The sequence below is a fragment of the Scyliorhinus canicula genome, chromosome 8 (genome assembly GCF_902713615.1).
Source record: "Scyliorhinus canicula chromosome 8, sScyCan1.1, whole genome shotgun sequence".
Taxonomy (NCBI): domain Eukaryota; kingdom Metazoa; phylum Chordata; class Chondrichthyes; order Carcharhiniformes; family Scyliorhinidae; genus Scyliorhinus; species Scyliorhinus canicula.
The window spans coordinates 159,885,898-159,899,550 of NC_052153.1; the positions used below are offsets into that span (position 1 = coordinate 159,885,898).

The following is a 13,653-nucleotide window of genomic DNA, read 5'->3' on the forward strand; positions in this document are numbered from 1 at the left end:
ATGAAGAAACATGTGGACCACCTCAGCAGCAGGAGACCAGCATTACTCCAAACACCTCCGGAGGAGCCAGTTGCTAAACAGACCTCCCTGTCAGGCACCCTCCTGCTCCACCTCGCGCGAAAGGGTCTTCGCACTTTGGGGGTTGGGGGGGGGGGGGGAGAGATGTTATAACCCACAGGAGACCTACAGAGAAGGGCCGATTAGTCTCTTTGTGAGCCTCATGGAAAACAAACTTTGCCGATGAGAGACGGGACCTTATCAGTAGACTAATGGACTCTAACATAAAAGCCAGTTCAGATAGGAGCTGAGGTAGGGTAGACACGGCTGGGACCTGAACGTTGTTTGTACATAGTTTGCTTAAACAATGAATAGTTTTTTCTTCGCTCACGAACCAGACTCCTCTGTGACTACTAAAGAAGCTTAAGGGGTGATTTGATTCGGGCTTTTCGGGTTTAGAAGGGAATTGGTAAGGTAGAAAGAACCATTTTCAGCTGGAGTGGGAGTCGATGATAATAAGCCTTAAAATCAGAGCCAGTTCATTCAGGTGAGAAGCTAGGAAACATTTATTTTCCCCAGAGGATGGTAGAACTGTGGCTCTCCCACAAAATTTGTGATCAATTATTAATTTTAAATCTGAGATCGATAGATTGTTTGCTCGCCCAGGATATTAACGGATATGGAGTTAAAGCAGGAGATAGGCAGCAGGGTATGGATCAGGCATAGATTCCCTACTGTGCAGAAGGAGGCCATTCAGCCCATTGAGTCTGCACCAACTCTCTGAAAGAGCACCCTACCCAGGCCCAATCCCCCTAACCCTACCTAACCTCCACATCTTTGAAGGGAGAATTTTAGCATGGCCAATCCACCTAACCTGTACATCTTTGGATTGTGGGAGGAAACCGGAGCACCCGGAGGAAACCCACGCAGTCATGAGGAGAAAGTGCAAAGTGCACACAGACAGTCACTCAAGGCCGAAATTGAACCCAGGACCCTGGAGCTGTGAGGCAGCAGTGCTAACCACCGTGCCACCGTGCTATCACATGATCTTACTGAATGGCAGAACAGGCCCTAGAGGTCAAACGGCGTATTTCTGATGCGATGTTCCTATTAAACGGAGCAAACCATAGCTACATTTTGAGGGAGGGACATGGAATAGAAAGAGCAGTCACCACCTGTAGAGTCGTAGTGGTCTACAGCACAGAAAAGGCGCATCGATCTATCACATTTGTGCCGGTCAGAAACAACCACCTAAATATTCTAATCCCATTTCTCAGCACTTGGTCCACAGTCATGAATGCACATCTAAATACTTTTTAAATGTTATGAGGGTCTCTGCCTCCACCACCCTTTCAGGCAGTTAGTTTGAGACTCCCACCTTCCTCAGGGTGAAAAGGCTTTCTTCAAGTCCCCTCTCAACCCCCTGCCCGTTACCTTATATCTATGCCCCCAGGTCATTGATTCCTCTATCAAGGGAGAATGGGGAAAAGGAAGTGAGAGAAGGCTTGAGTGTTGACAATGGAGAAAGAAATGGTCGTCTCCCAAAGGGCAAGAAAGAGATAAAGGCAGGGTTATATTGTATGTATGTAAATGCACCGAGTATAGTGAACACAATCGGGGAACTGGAAACAGAAATTGCCTTAGGGGCATATGACATCGTAGCATTGACAGAAACATAGCTCAAGCCAGAACTGGACTGAATACTTAACACCCGGGTTCTAAGGGTTTTAGTCGGAACAGGATGGGTAAGTCTTGGTCAAAGATGGTATCATAGCCCTTGAACGAGATGCAGTTCCTGAATTAGAATCAATATGCTTGAGGGTGAGAAACAGGAAGGGAGCAGTGACCTTGTTTGGTATTTACAATAGACCTCCTAATAGTGGAGAGGAAGTGGAAGAGAGCATTTGGAGGCAGATTATGGAAATCTGCAGGGCAAGTAGGGTTGTGATAGTTGGATATTTAAATTACCCTAAGGTAGACTGGAAAATGGGTAGAGTGTGGAGCAGCATCCTAGTCAACTGCCTCTGCACCCTTTCCAGTGCTATCACATCTCTCCTATAATGTGGTTTCCAGCACTGCACACAATACTCTAGTTGTGGCCTAACCAACTGTAGTAGCTGGATATTTCAGAAGAAATCAATTAAAGCTGTAAGCTTGCATTGGAACATAATAAGGACAAAGGGGATTAACAAAGAGTAACCTCTTAGGACTTATCTGAGGAGGCTGCATTTCTCTAGGCAGGATGTTGCAGATCACCGTAACCTTCCATAGCGGGGCCTGGTTGACCAAACCTTGCCAGTGGCTCTCAAAGTCAGCCCAGCCCTGAATTTTTTCACTACTCGATCATTTCAAGTTGTTACTGAGAACATCAAAGAACCAGAGAAATGTACAGCACAAAAAGAGGCGACTCAGACTACCATGACCATGCTGGCTCTTTGAAAGAGAAATCGTTCTTAGTCCCAGGTCCCCATGCTTTGTCCATAACCCGGCACGTTGCTCATCCCTAAGTGCCTGACCAACTCCTTTCCCAAACTATGGAATCAGCTTCCACTCCCTTTTCAAGTGCAGTGTTCCAGGTCTCAGAAACTCTCAGCATGAAAACATTTCTACTCATCTCCTCTCTGGATCGTTTCCCATCATTTTAAGTCCGTGGCCTTTGGTTATTAACCTACCCTCCAGAGGGAATTTTTTTTACTCTATCCACTCAAAACAAACCTCTATTAGATAAATCTTAAACTTCTCTATTTCAACCAGAGCAGTCCCAGCTTTTCCAACCATTCCTTAAAACCAAAGTACATAATCATTGATCACATCCTGGTGAATCTCCTCTGTTCCCGATCCAAGGCATTTTATGCCCTTTCTAATGGTGGCCAGAATTGATCACGATAATCCAACTGAAGCCAAACTAATGATTTAGAATATTCCACTGCATATCTTACTCTGCAGTGCACAGCTATATTAGGTCCCCAAAGCCCCGTTCACCAGAGTGGAGCAATAAATTTCCTCATAAATACCTATGAGATAGTCATTAATATTCAACTGGTTCGCTGATGTCCTAAATGGAAGGAAATCTGCTGTCCTTACCTGATCTGGCTTATACGTGGATCCAGTCACACACCAACATGGTTAACTCTTAACTGCTCCCTGAAGTGACCTGGAAAGCCGCTCTGTTGTATCTAATAGCTCCTCTCCATGGTAGCATGCACAAACCTGTCCTAATTACTTAGATGTCTGCACATTATTGCTTCAGACTGCACCTTCCCCAAGAGATTTTTGGAGTGGTTTGTAAGCTGCTTGCTGCAGTCCACCTCCATCAGAACAAGTCACTGCGTTCAAGGTCAAAGATATCACTGCCATAAATTACTTTGTCACTAGAACCTCTCTCACGAGCATTTGGTGTCCTTTGCCTTAATGGTCAGGCATTGTATAATGAAGATCACAAATGCTCCTTCAGGGCAGGTCATACCATTAAAACTAAAGAAAGAGAGCTATGTCATTTACAGACAAGTTCCCAGAAGGTGCAAGGAGCAATTAATGGAAGGCACATCACACTCAGAGCCCCATAAGGCAATCTTCTCAATGCCATAAACAGGAACGGTTTCTTCTCCATGAATGTGCAGCTAGAATGAGAGGTCCATTAAAGGCAGCTGCAGGTAAAATGATAATTAACAACAAGGAAATGGCAACCGAATATGAACCAAATATTTTTTCATCCAATTTCACAGTGTAGGACAAAGATAAAATACCAGTCGTCACAAGGAATCATGGAATAAGTAAAACAGAGGCGGTAAGTGAATTTAATATAAGTTTTGAAAGATGGTAATGGAAAAAATAATGACGTTTAATATAGACAAATCTCCAGACCTGATGTTTTCCACCCCGGGGTATTAATGTAATAGGTAAGGAAATTGAAGATGCATTAATCATAATTTTCCAATGCTTTATCAATCGGGGAATTGTGCCTTTGCACTGGGAAATTGCAAGTGTCACTCCGTTGTTTATCAAGGTAGGGAGGAAGAAACAGGTACATACCAACCTGTCATTTTAACATCAGTTGTGGGAAACTTACTGTCATCTATCACCAAGTACATTCTGACTGAGCACTTTTGACAAGTGTAAGAGCTTTTATAAGTTTATAAAAAGTTTACAAAAAGGAAGAGAGCAGCTCAAGTAAATGTCCCTCAGAAGAAGAAACAGGAGAAACCGTCATGAAGTAGGAGGAAATGGCAGAGGCAATGAACAAGTATTTTGTGCCTGTCTTTACAGTAGAACAGACAGGTTCCATACCAGGAACAGAGATTAACCTATGAGCTCCAAAGTGAGAAAAGTAAACAGAAACGTAGAAAATAGCAGTAGCAGACCATTCGGCCCCTTGCACTTGCTCCACCATTCAATATGATCATGGCCCATCCTCTATCTCAACGACATACTCTCCCGCTCTCCCCATACCCTTTGACATCTTTTGAATCTATAAATCTATTTTCTTATTAAGTATATTCAGTGACTTGGCCTCCACAGCCTCCTGTAGTAGAGAATTCCACAGGTTTACCACCCTCTGAGTGAAGACGTTTTTCTTCATCTCAGTCCTAAATGATCTACCCTGTATCCTGAGACTGTGACCCCTTGTTCTCGGGTCCCCAGCATACAGTCTGTCCAGCCCTGACAGAATTTTATTTGCTTCAATGAGATTTCCTCTCATTCTTCTAAACTCCAGTGAGTTCAGGCCCAGTCGGCCCAACCTCGCCTCACACGGCAATCCAACCATCCCAGGAATCAGTCTGGTCAACCTTTGCTGCACTCCTTCTCTGGCAAGCATATTGGGCGAGATTCTCCCAAAACGGGAGAAATCGTAAAGCTGGCGTAAACCAGGCGGGTTTTACGGCAGCGCGCCCCTTCCCGACCGGGGACCGATTCTGGTCCCCGGTCGGGGCTAGCAGCCCGACGCCGTAGGCTCCGGCAAGATGGGCTTAAAGAAAATCGTTAAGCCCGCTTGCCGGAGTTAGCGCCGGCTGACGCGTCATATGACGTCAGCCGCGCATACACAGTTCGGAAGACTCCAACCCGCACATGCGCGGGTGACGTCATCGCGTTTTTGCGCGAAACCCGCGCATGCGCGGGCCGGGTTGCCCCTCAGCCGCCCCGCGAATGGATACTGCGGGCCGGCGGAAGGACAAGTAGTGCGCGGGCATCGGGCCCGCTGCCCGCGATCGGTGCCCACCGATCGCGGGCCCATGGCACCCTTGGCATGGCCGTGGTACGGCCGTGCCAATCGGTGCCATGGTTATTAATAGCGAGTTTGTGACGCCATTTTTACGAACGGCAAGACCAGGTGTGTTTGCCGTTCGTAAAAACGGCGGAAAGGGCTGGGACTTCGGCCCATCTAACAGCTGAGAATCGCTGCCGGCCGTAAAAAAACGGCGGCAGCGATTCGGGTCGGGACTTCGGCGGGGGGGCGGGAGAATAGCGGGAGGGCGGCAAAAATGTCGGGAAGGCCCTCCCGCTATTCTCCCACCCGTCGTGGGGGGCGGAGAATTTCACCCATTGTTTCTCAGATAAGGAGACCAAAATTGAACACAATACTCCAGCTTTGGTCTCAGCAAGCCTCTGTAAATCTTCAGTCAGACATCCCAGCCCCTGTACTCAAATCCTCTTGCAATGCAGGCGAACATACCATTTGCCTTCCCAATTCCTTGTTTTGCCTGCATGCTTTCCTTCAGTGACTGGTGTACAAGGACAACTAGGTCCCTTTTTACGTCAACATTTCCCAATCCATCACCAATTAAATAATACTCTGCCATTCTGTTTCCCAGTCCGAAGTAGATAACTTCACATTTATCCACGTTATACTGCATCTGCCATGTATTTTCCCACTTACTCAACCTGTCTCAATGGTCTTGAAGCCTCTTAACATCCTCCTCGCCACTCACATTCCAACCAAGTTTTGTGTTGTCAATAAACTTGGAAATGTTACATTCTGTTCCCGCATCCAAATCATTGCTGTATATTAGAACATAGAACACAGAAAAATACAGCACAGAACAGGCCCTTCGGCCCACGATGTTGTGCCGAACTTTTATCCTAGATTAAGAACAAATTAATCTACATCCCATCATTCTACCGTAATCCATGTACCTATCCAATAGCCGCTTGAAAGTCGCTAATGTTTCCGACTCAACTACTTCCACAGGCAGTGCATTTCATGCCCCCACTACTCTCTGGGTAAAGAACCTACCTCTGACATCCCCCCTATATCTTCCACCATTCACCTTAAATTTATGTCCCTTTGTAATGGTTTGTTCCACCCGGGGAAAAAGTCTCTGACTGTCTACTCTATCTATTCCCCGATCATCTTATAAACCTCTATCAAGTCGCCCCTCATCCTTCTCCGTTCTAATGAGAAAAGGCCTAGCACCTGCAACCTTTCCTCGTAAGACCTTCTCTCCATTCCAGGCAACAACCTAGTAAATTTCCTTTGCACCTTTTCCAAAGCTTCCACATCCTTCCTAAAATGAGGCGACCAGAACTGCACACAGTACACCAAATGTGGCCTTACCAAGGTTTTGTACAGCTGCATCATCACCTCACGGCTCTTAAATTCAATCCCTCTGCTAATGAACGCTAGCACAGCATAGGCCTTCTTCACAGCTCTATCCACTTGAGTGGCAACTTTCAAAGATCTATGAACACTGACCCTAAGGTCTCTCTGCTCCTCCACATTGCCAAGAACCCTACCGTTAACCCTGTATTCCGCATTCATATTTGTCCTTCCAAAATGGACAACCTCACACTTGTCAGGGTTAAACTCCATCTGCCACTTCTCAGCCCGGCTCTGCATCCTATCCTGCAGCCCAACGGGGCAAAATAAAAAATGACAAAATCCTGAGGTGGAGGATCGAACTATCCACCTACAATTACGATATCAAGTATCGTCCTGGGAAGCTCAACAAGCCCCCAGATGCCCTGTCCCACGGCACATGCGCCAGCGCGCAAGATGGCCGACTTCGGGCTATGCACAATGACCTCTGTCACCCGAGGGTCACCCGGCTGACCCACTTTATTGAGGCCCGCAATTTGCCCTTCTCCACCGAGCAGGTCAAGGCCATGACCAGGGACTACCAGGTCTGCGCGGAGTGCAAACCGCACTTCTACCGGCCAGACAAGGCCCGCCTGGTAAAGGCCTCCCAGCCCTTTGAGTGTCTGAGCATGGACTTCAAAGGGCCCCTCTCCTTCACCAACCGTAATATATACTTTCTAACCGTCGTCGACGAGTACTCCCGCTTCCCCTTCGCAGTCCCCTGCCCCAACATGACCTCGGCCACTGTAATAAAGGCACTGCACAGCATCTTCACACTGTTCGGTTTCCCTGCTTACATCCACAACGACCGGGGCACATCGTTCATGAGCGGTGAGCTGTGTCAGTACCTGCTCAGCAAAAGCATCGCCTCGGGCAGGACTACCAGCTATAACCCGCAGGGAAACGGACAGGTGGAGAGGGAGAACACAACAGTATGGAAGGCCGTCCTTCTGGCCCTCCGGTCAAGAAGTATCCCGACCCCCCACTGGCAGGAGGTCCTCCCCGACGCCGTCCACTCCATTAGATCACTCCTCTGCACAGCCACGAACGAGACCCCTCACGATCGTTTGTTTATCTTCCCTAGGAAGTCCATCTCCGGGGTCTCGCTTCCATCTTGGCTGACAACTCCGGGACCTGTCCTTCTCCGGTGGCACATGAGGAGCTATAAGACCGACCCCCTGGTCGAGAGGGTCCAGCTGCTGCATGCCACCCCAGTATGCCTACATCACGCACCAGGACGGACGGCACAATACGGTCTCCCTACGAGATCTAGCGCCAGCCGGTTCCCCTGCCAACATGCCCCCCTCCCCGCTGCCTACAGCCACCCCCTGTGCCCCTTACACCCCCCCTGGGTCTCCTGTCTTGGCCCGCACCGGCACTTCTGCCACCCACCACCCTCTGCCTACCCCCACCCCCAACCATCTCCGACAAGCCGGACTGAGGCTCAAGCTCCAGACACGACACCCCTGGAGTCACCATCGGCAACGACCGTGCCCGCTGCATCGCCAAAGCTGAGGAGGTCTAAAAGATCGATCCAGTCTCCAGACAGACTGAATCTCTAATGACCCCACGTCACCCCCACTGGACTTGATTTTTTTAACAGGGGGTGAATGTACTTCACCTAATGCATGAACTGTCTGTACTGTCGGTATAATAATGTGACCCATGACCTGAAAATGATGATACGGGCTACTTCCAGGTACTGTACTGGAACCTCGGTGTGCTCCGCCTCTGGCTCCGCCCTCACCGGGGCCATATATAGTCCAGCCACCTGTGGGTGGTACTCATTTGTACAGCTGACTCTGGCAGGTGAGTTCATGGATATTAAAGTCTAATGTTGACTCGTTCTCACGGTCTCACAGTGAATTGACGGTATCACATCTGGGAACAACTGTAACCAGTTCTAGCACCCAACTGACCTCGTGTACGAGCTCAGAAGTGCTATTGGTCACTGTTATTACAAGCAAAAGGTGGTGCAATCAGGGTGACTCCCAAAACATGAAGTGAAATAAATAATATTTAAACCAAAATTAGCCGTTTAGCTCTGATGACTTGTCATATGAAATCGAAACATTGGGCGCAATTCTCCGGCCTCGTTACTCCCTTGCTAAAGCGAAACGAGGCCGGTGAATAGCGGGAGACGCCAAAAACAAGAACCGGGCCAGGCGCCAAACAGTTTGTGATGTAACCAGCCCGCTCCCATAGGCGAAATCGAGATCTCGCTGTAGCGTGGTGAGAAACCAATTATCTCCACTTAAGCCCTATTTCCATACAATTAACAAGAGCCATCCCTTGTCCAATGGCCAACGTGATTCAGCAGCCTCCCCAGCAGGTGGTCACGCTGGCGTCGAATAGTATTCCTTTTGAAAAAACGTGAATCTGGCGGAAGGGCCTCTGTGGAGAGCCGAGGAGGTGAGTAGCCACCTTTGCTCAGAGGCAAAGAGCTCGGGGGCGCTGGGTATGCCACTCCAGTGCTCAGCGGGAGGTGGAGGACCCTCGGCTGGGGGGGTTGCGGGACCTGTGCCATGTCCCCACGGACTTGGCTCCATGTAGAGGAGGGGGACACCTGCTCCCGGTAGCCGTCAAGATCACCGCAGCTCTGAACCTTTACAACTCAGTATCATTCCAGGACTCGAGCGGGGCCCTGTGTGGTATCTCCCAGTCCACAGCCCACAGGTGCATCCCTGAGGACACGGAATGCCTGGGAGGAAAACTACATCATCTTTGACATGGACCAAGCCCAGCAAGATGCCTGGGCAATAGATGCCACGCGTGTTGCCCTACGCTCACCGGGCCATCTGGGAGTGACCACATCAACAGAAAGGGGCTCCACTCCCTGCACATACAGCTCATGTGCAACCACTCGATGAAGATAATGTGTGCACGCTTCCCAGAGAGTGTCTACAATAGCTACATCCTGAGGCAGTTGGTCACTCCAGACTCTTCGAGGACCATCGCAGCTTGGGCGGCTGGCTCTTGGGGAATAACGGATATCCACTGAGGACCTATAAGACCATAAGACATAGGAGTGGAAGTAAGGCCATTCGGCCCATCGAGTCCCCTCCGCCATTCAATCATGGCTGATGGGCATTTCAACTCCACCTACCAGCATTCTCCCCGTAGCCCTTAATTCCTCGCGACATCAAGAATTTATCTATCTCTGCCTTGAAGCCATTTAGCGTCCCGGCCTCCACTGCACTCCGCGGCAATGAATTCCACAGGCCCACCACTCTCTGGCTGAAGAAATGTCTCCGCATTTCTGTTCTGAATTTACCCCCTCTAATTCTAAGGCTGTGCCCACGGGTCCTCGTCTCCTCGCCTAACGGAAACAGTTTCTTTGCGTCCACCCTTTCTAAGCCATGTATTATCTTGTAAGTTTCTATTAGATCTCCCCTTAACCTTCTAAACTCCAATGAAAACAATCCCAGGATCCTCAGCCGTTCATCATATGTTAGACCCGCCATTCCAGGGATCATCCGCGTGAATCTCCGCTGGACACGCTCCAGTGCCAGTATGTCCTTCCTGAGATGTGGGGCCCAAAACTGGACACAGTACTCCAAATGGGGCCTAACCAGAGCCTTATAAAGGCTCAGTAGCACATCGCTGCTTTTATATTCCAACCCTCTTGAGATAAATGACAACATTGCATTCGCTTTCTTAATCACAGATTCAACCTGCATGTTTACCTTTAGGGAATCCTCGACTAGCACTCCCAGATCCCTTTGTACTTTGGCATTATGAATTTTCTCACCGTTTAGAAAGTAGTCTATGCTTGGATTCTTTTTTCCAAAGTGCAAGACCTCACATTTTCTCACGTTGAATTGCATCAGCCATTTCCTGCACCACTCTCCCAAACTGTCTAGATCCTTCTGCAGCCTCCCCACTTCCTCAGCACTACCTGCCTGACCACCTAACTTCGTATCATCGGCAAACTTCACTAGAATGCCCCCAGTCCCTTCATCCAGATCATTAATATATATGGTGAACAGCTGTGGCCCCAACACTGAACCCGGTGGGACACCGCTGGTCACCGGCTGCCATTCCGAAAAAGAACCTTTTATCCCAACTCTCTGCCTTCTGTCAGACAGCCAATCCTCAACCCATGCCAGTAGCTCACCTCGAACACCATGGGCCCTCACCTTACTCAGCAGCCTCCTGTGTGGCACCTTATCAAAGGCCTTTTGGAAATCCAGATAGACCACATCCACTGGGTTTCCCTGGTCTAACCTACTTGTCACCTCCTCAAAGAATTCTAACAGGTTCGTCAGGCACGACCTCCCCTTACTAAATCCATGTTGACTTGTTCTAATCCGACCCTGCTCTTCCAAGAAATTAGAAATCTCATCCTTAACGATCGATTCTAGAATTTTACCAACAACCGAGGTTAGGCTAATTGGCCTATAATTTTCCATCTTTTGTCTTGATCCTTTCTTGAACAAGGGGGTTACAACAGCGATCTTTCAATCGTCCGGGACTTTCCCTGACTCCAGTGATTTTTGAAAGATCTCAACCAACGCTTCCGCTATTTCTTCAGCCACCTCTCTCAGAACTCTAGGGTGTAGCCCATCGGGGCCAGGAGATTTGTCAATTTTAAGACCTTTTAGCTTTTTTAGCACCATCTCTTTTGTAATGGCAACCATACTCAACTCAGCCCCCTGACCCTCTATAATTTTTGGGATATTACTCATGTCTTCCACTGTGAAGACAGATGCAAAGTACTTATTAAGTTCTCCAGCCATTTCCTCGTCTCCCATCACTAGCCTTCCGGAATCTGTTTGAATTGGCCCAATGTCTACTTTGGCCTGTCGTTTGTTTCTTATGTATTAAAAGAAACTTTTACTAACATTTCTTATATTACTGGCTAGCCTGCCTTCATATTTGATCCTCTCCTTCCTTATTTGTCTCTTTGTTAACCTCTGTTTGTTTTTGTAGCCTTCCCAATCTTCTGATTTCCCAGTGCTTTTGGCCACTTTATAGGATCTCTCTTTTTCTTTGATACATTTCCTGACCTCCTTTGTCAGCCATGGCTGTCTAATCCCTCCCCGGATAATCTTTCTTTTCTTGGGGATGAACCTCTGTACAGTGTCCTCAATTATGCATACAAACTCCTGCCATTTTTGCTCTGCTGTCTTCCCCACTAGGGTCTGCTTCCAGTCGATTTTCGCCAGTTCCTCTCTCATGCCCTCGTAATTACCTTTGTTTAACTGTAACACCATTACATCCAATTTTGCCTTCTCTCTTTCAAACTGCAGACTGAACTCAACCATATTATGATCGCTGCTTCCTAAGTGTTCCCTTACTTTAAGATCTGGAAATAGACCTGGCTAATGATACAGTACAGCGGCCGGAGACCGAGGCGGAGACCTTATAGAGTGAGGCTCAGGTCACGTATAGAGGATTTGCATGCCAAATTCGCAAGTGGTCAGACCTTCATGAAACTGGATATGAGCCACATCTACCTCGAGCTCGAACTAGATGAAACATCCAGAAAGTACGTCACAATTAACACTCATCAGGGCCTGTACGAATATACACGCCTGATCGAAGGGCCTGTACGAATATACACGCCTCATCGAAGGGCCTGTACGAATATACACGCCTGACCTTCAGAGTCTTTTCGGCATGTGCCACCTTTAAGCGTGCCATGCCATCTTTAAAAGTGGAAAATATTCTCCAAGGGTTGCCGAGGGTGGCAGTATATCTCAATGACGTATTAATCACAGGGGCCACTGAACAAGAGGACCTCGCAAACTTGGAGGAGGTCTTGAGGCAATTTCCCAATGCAGGCGTACGTCTCAAGAGAGAGAAATGTGAAAGCAGGCAAAGTGATCTTCCGAGAGTACCGGGTAGATAAGAAAGGCCTACATCCCGGGGAGAATAATGGGAAGGCCATCGAGGAGGCGCCAACCCCATGAAATAGAGCAGAGCTGAAATCTTTTATCAGGCCTGATAAATTACTATGGCCACTGCAGATACTCCTATTGGCATCAATGGAAACTGCATTTGTGTCATTGTGCTGGAATGAAATTGAAAGCCCAGGGAGTAAAATATGAAAGGTTGCATTATAATTGCTACTGAATAATCTATTTAAATAAAAGTACTGACATTCCATTAATAAGAATACATTTACTCATGATCCACTACAAGTTGACATCACTTCGCCAGTAATGATGATACTGTATCAATCTGCTCTGATTACTGGATTAAAGTGACCATCGCTCATAACTCAACGTAAAATCAAATTTTTTTAAAATTGCACCTGCTTTTCCAATTTCAAATCACAATGAATGAAAGGGCTTCATTAGATGTACCAACACATACACTTGAAAATTTTCTTCCAAAATAACCAATTTCCAAAAAAGAGAATGTAAAATTTCTTGACTTTGGTGACAAACCCTCGCCATTTTCCCCAGCAGGTCTGCCAGAAACTAGACCAGAGATGGCTGTCAGCATTTCCACACGTGTTTTGTTTGTTTGTCGTGGAATCTCCACCCCTATCAAAGGAGGGCGTAGAGGCAGAGTAGGAAGAGCTCGGAGCTTCCTGCATTGAGCGGTCCCATTTTCCTGACCGAGTAGCAGGTTCTGCCAGATTAGGATTGGTGGCCACTGCATTCAATTAGAAAAGGCAAACTGGACAGTCAAATGGTAATTCTGAGACTCACTTTGGAAGGCCAGAAATGGATTATGTACTGAACCCTCAAACTATGGGCTGGATTCTCCGATTCGAAGACTTAGTGCTGCCACAGGAGCGGGAACGGTGGCGTTTTACGGCAGACAAAACAGCGCAACAGTTGCATCGAACCTTGGTGGAGGGACTAGCAGGCTCACAGCGTGAAGCCCTTGGCTTCACCTGCGGATACGGCCTGAGAATTGCCGAGTCCGAGGCTGCACATGCGGACGGCCGCGGCCTGCAGCAGCCGCGTCGTGCAACATAGCACCGGCCATGCGCGGACTCAGCCTGCCAAAAACTGCCCCCCTTTGACCAGGTTCGCCACCCCCGGACCACCCCACACCAGTCACCCCAGCCCCCGATGAAGTACCCTGCCTGCGGAACGCCTCCCCCCCACCCCGACTGTGGCAGC

At 48.2% G+C, this 13,653-nt stretch overlaps 1 protein-coding gene across 3 annotated transcripts in view; it reads right to left on the reverse strand.

The window, feature by feature from the left end:
* dmgdh (dimethylglycine dehydrogenase) overlaps positions 1–13,653 on the reverse strand; it is a 152,976-nt gene that overhangs the window by 112,956 nt on the left and 26,367 nt on the right. The gene's annotated exons all lie outside the window — the stretch shown is intronic.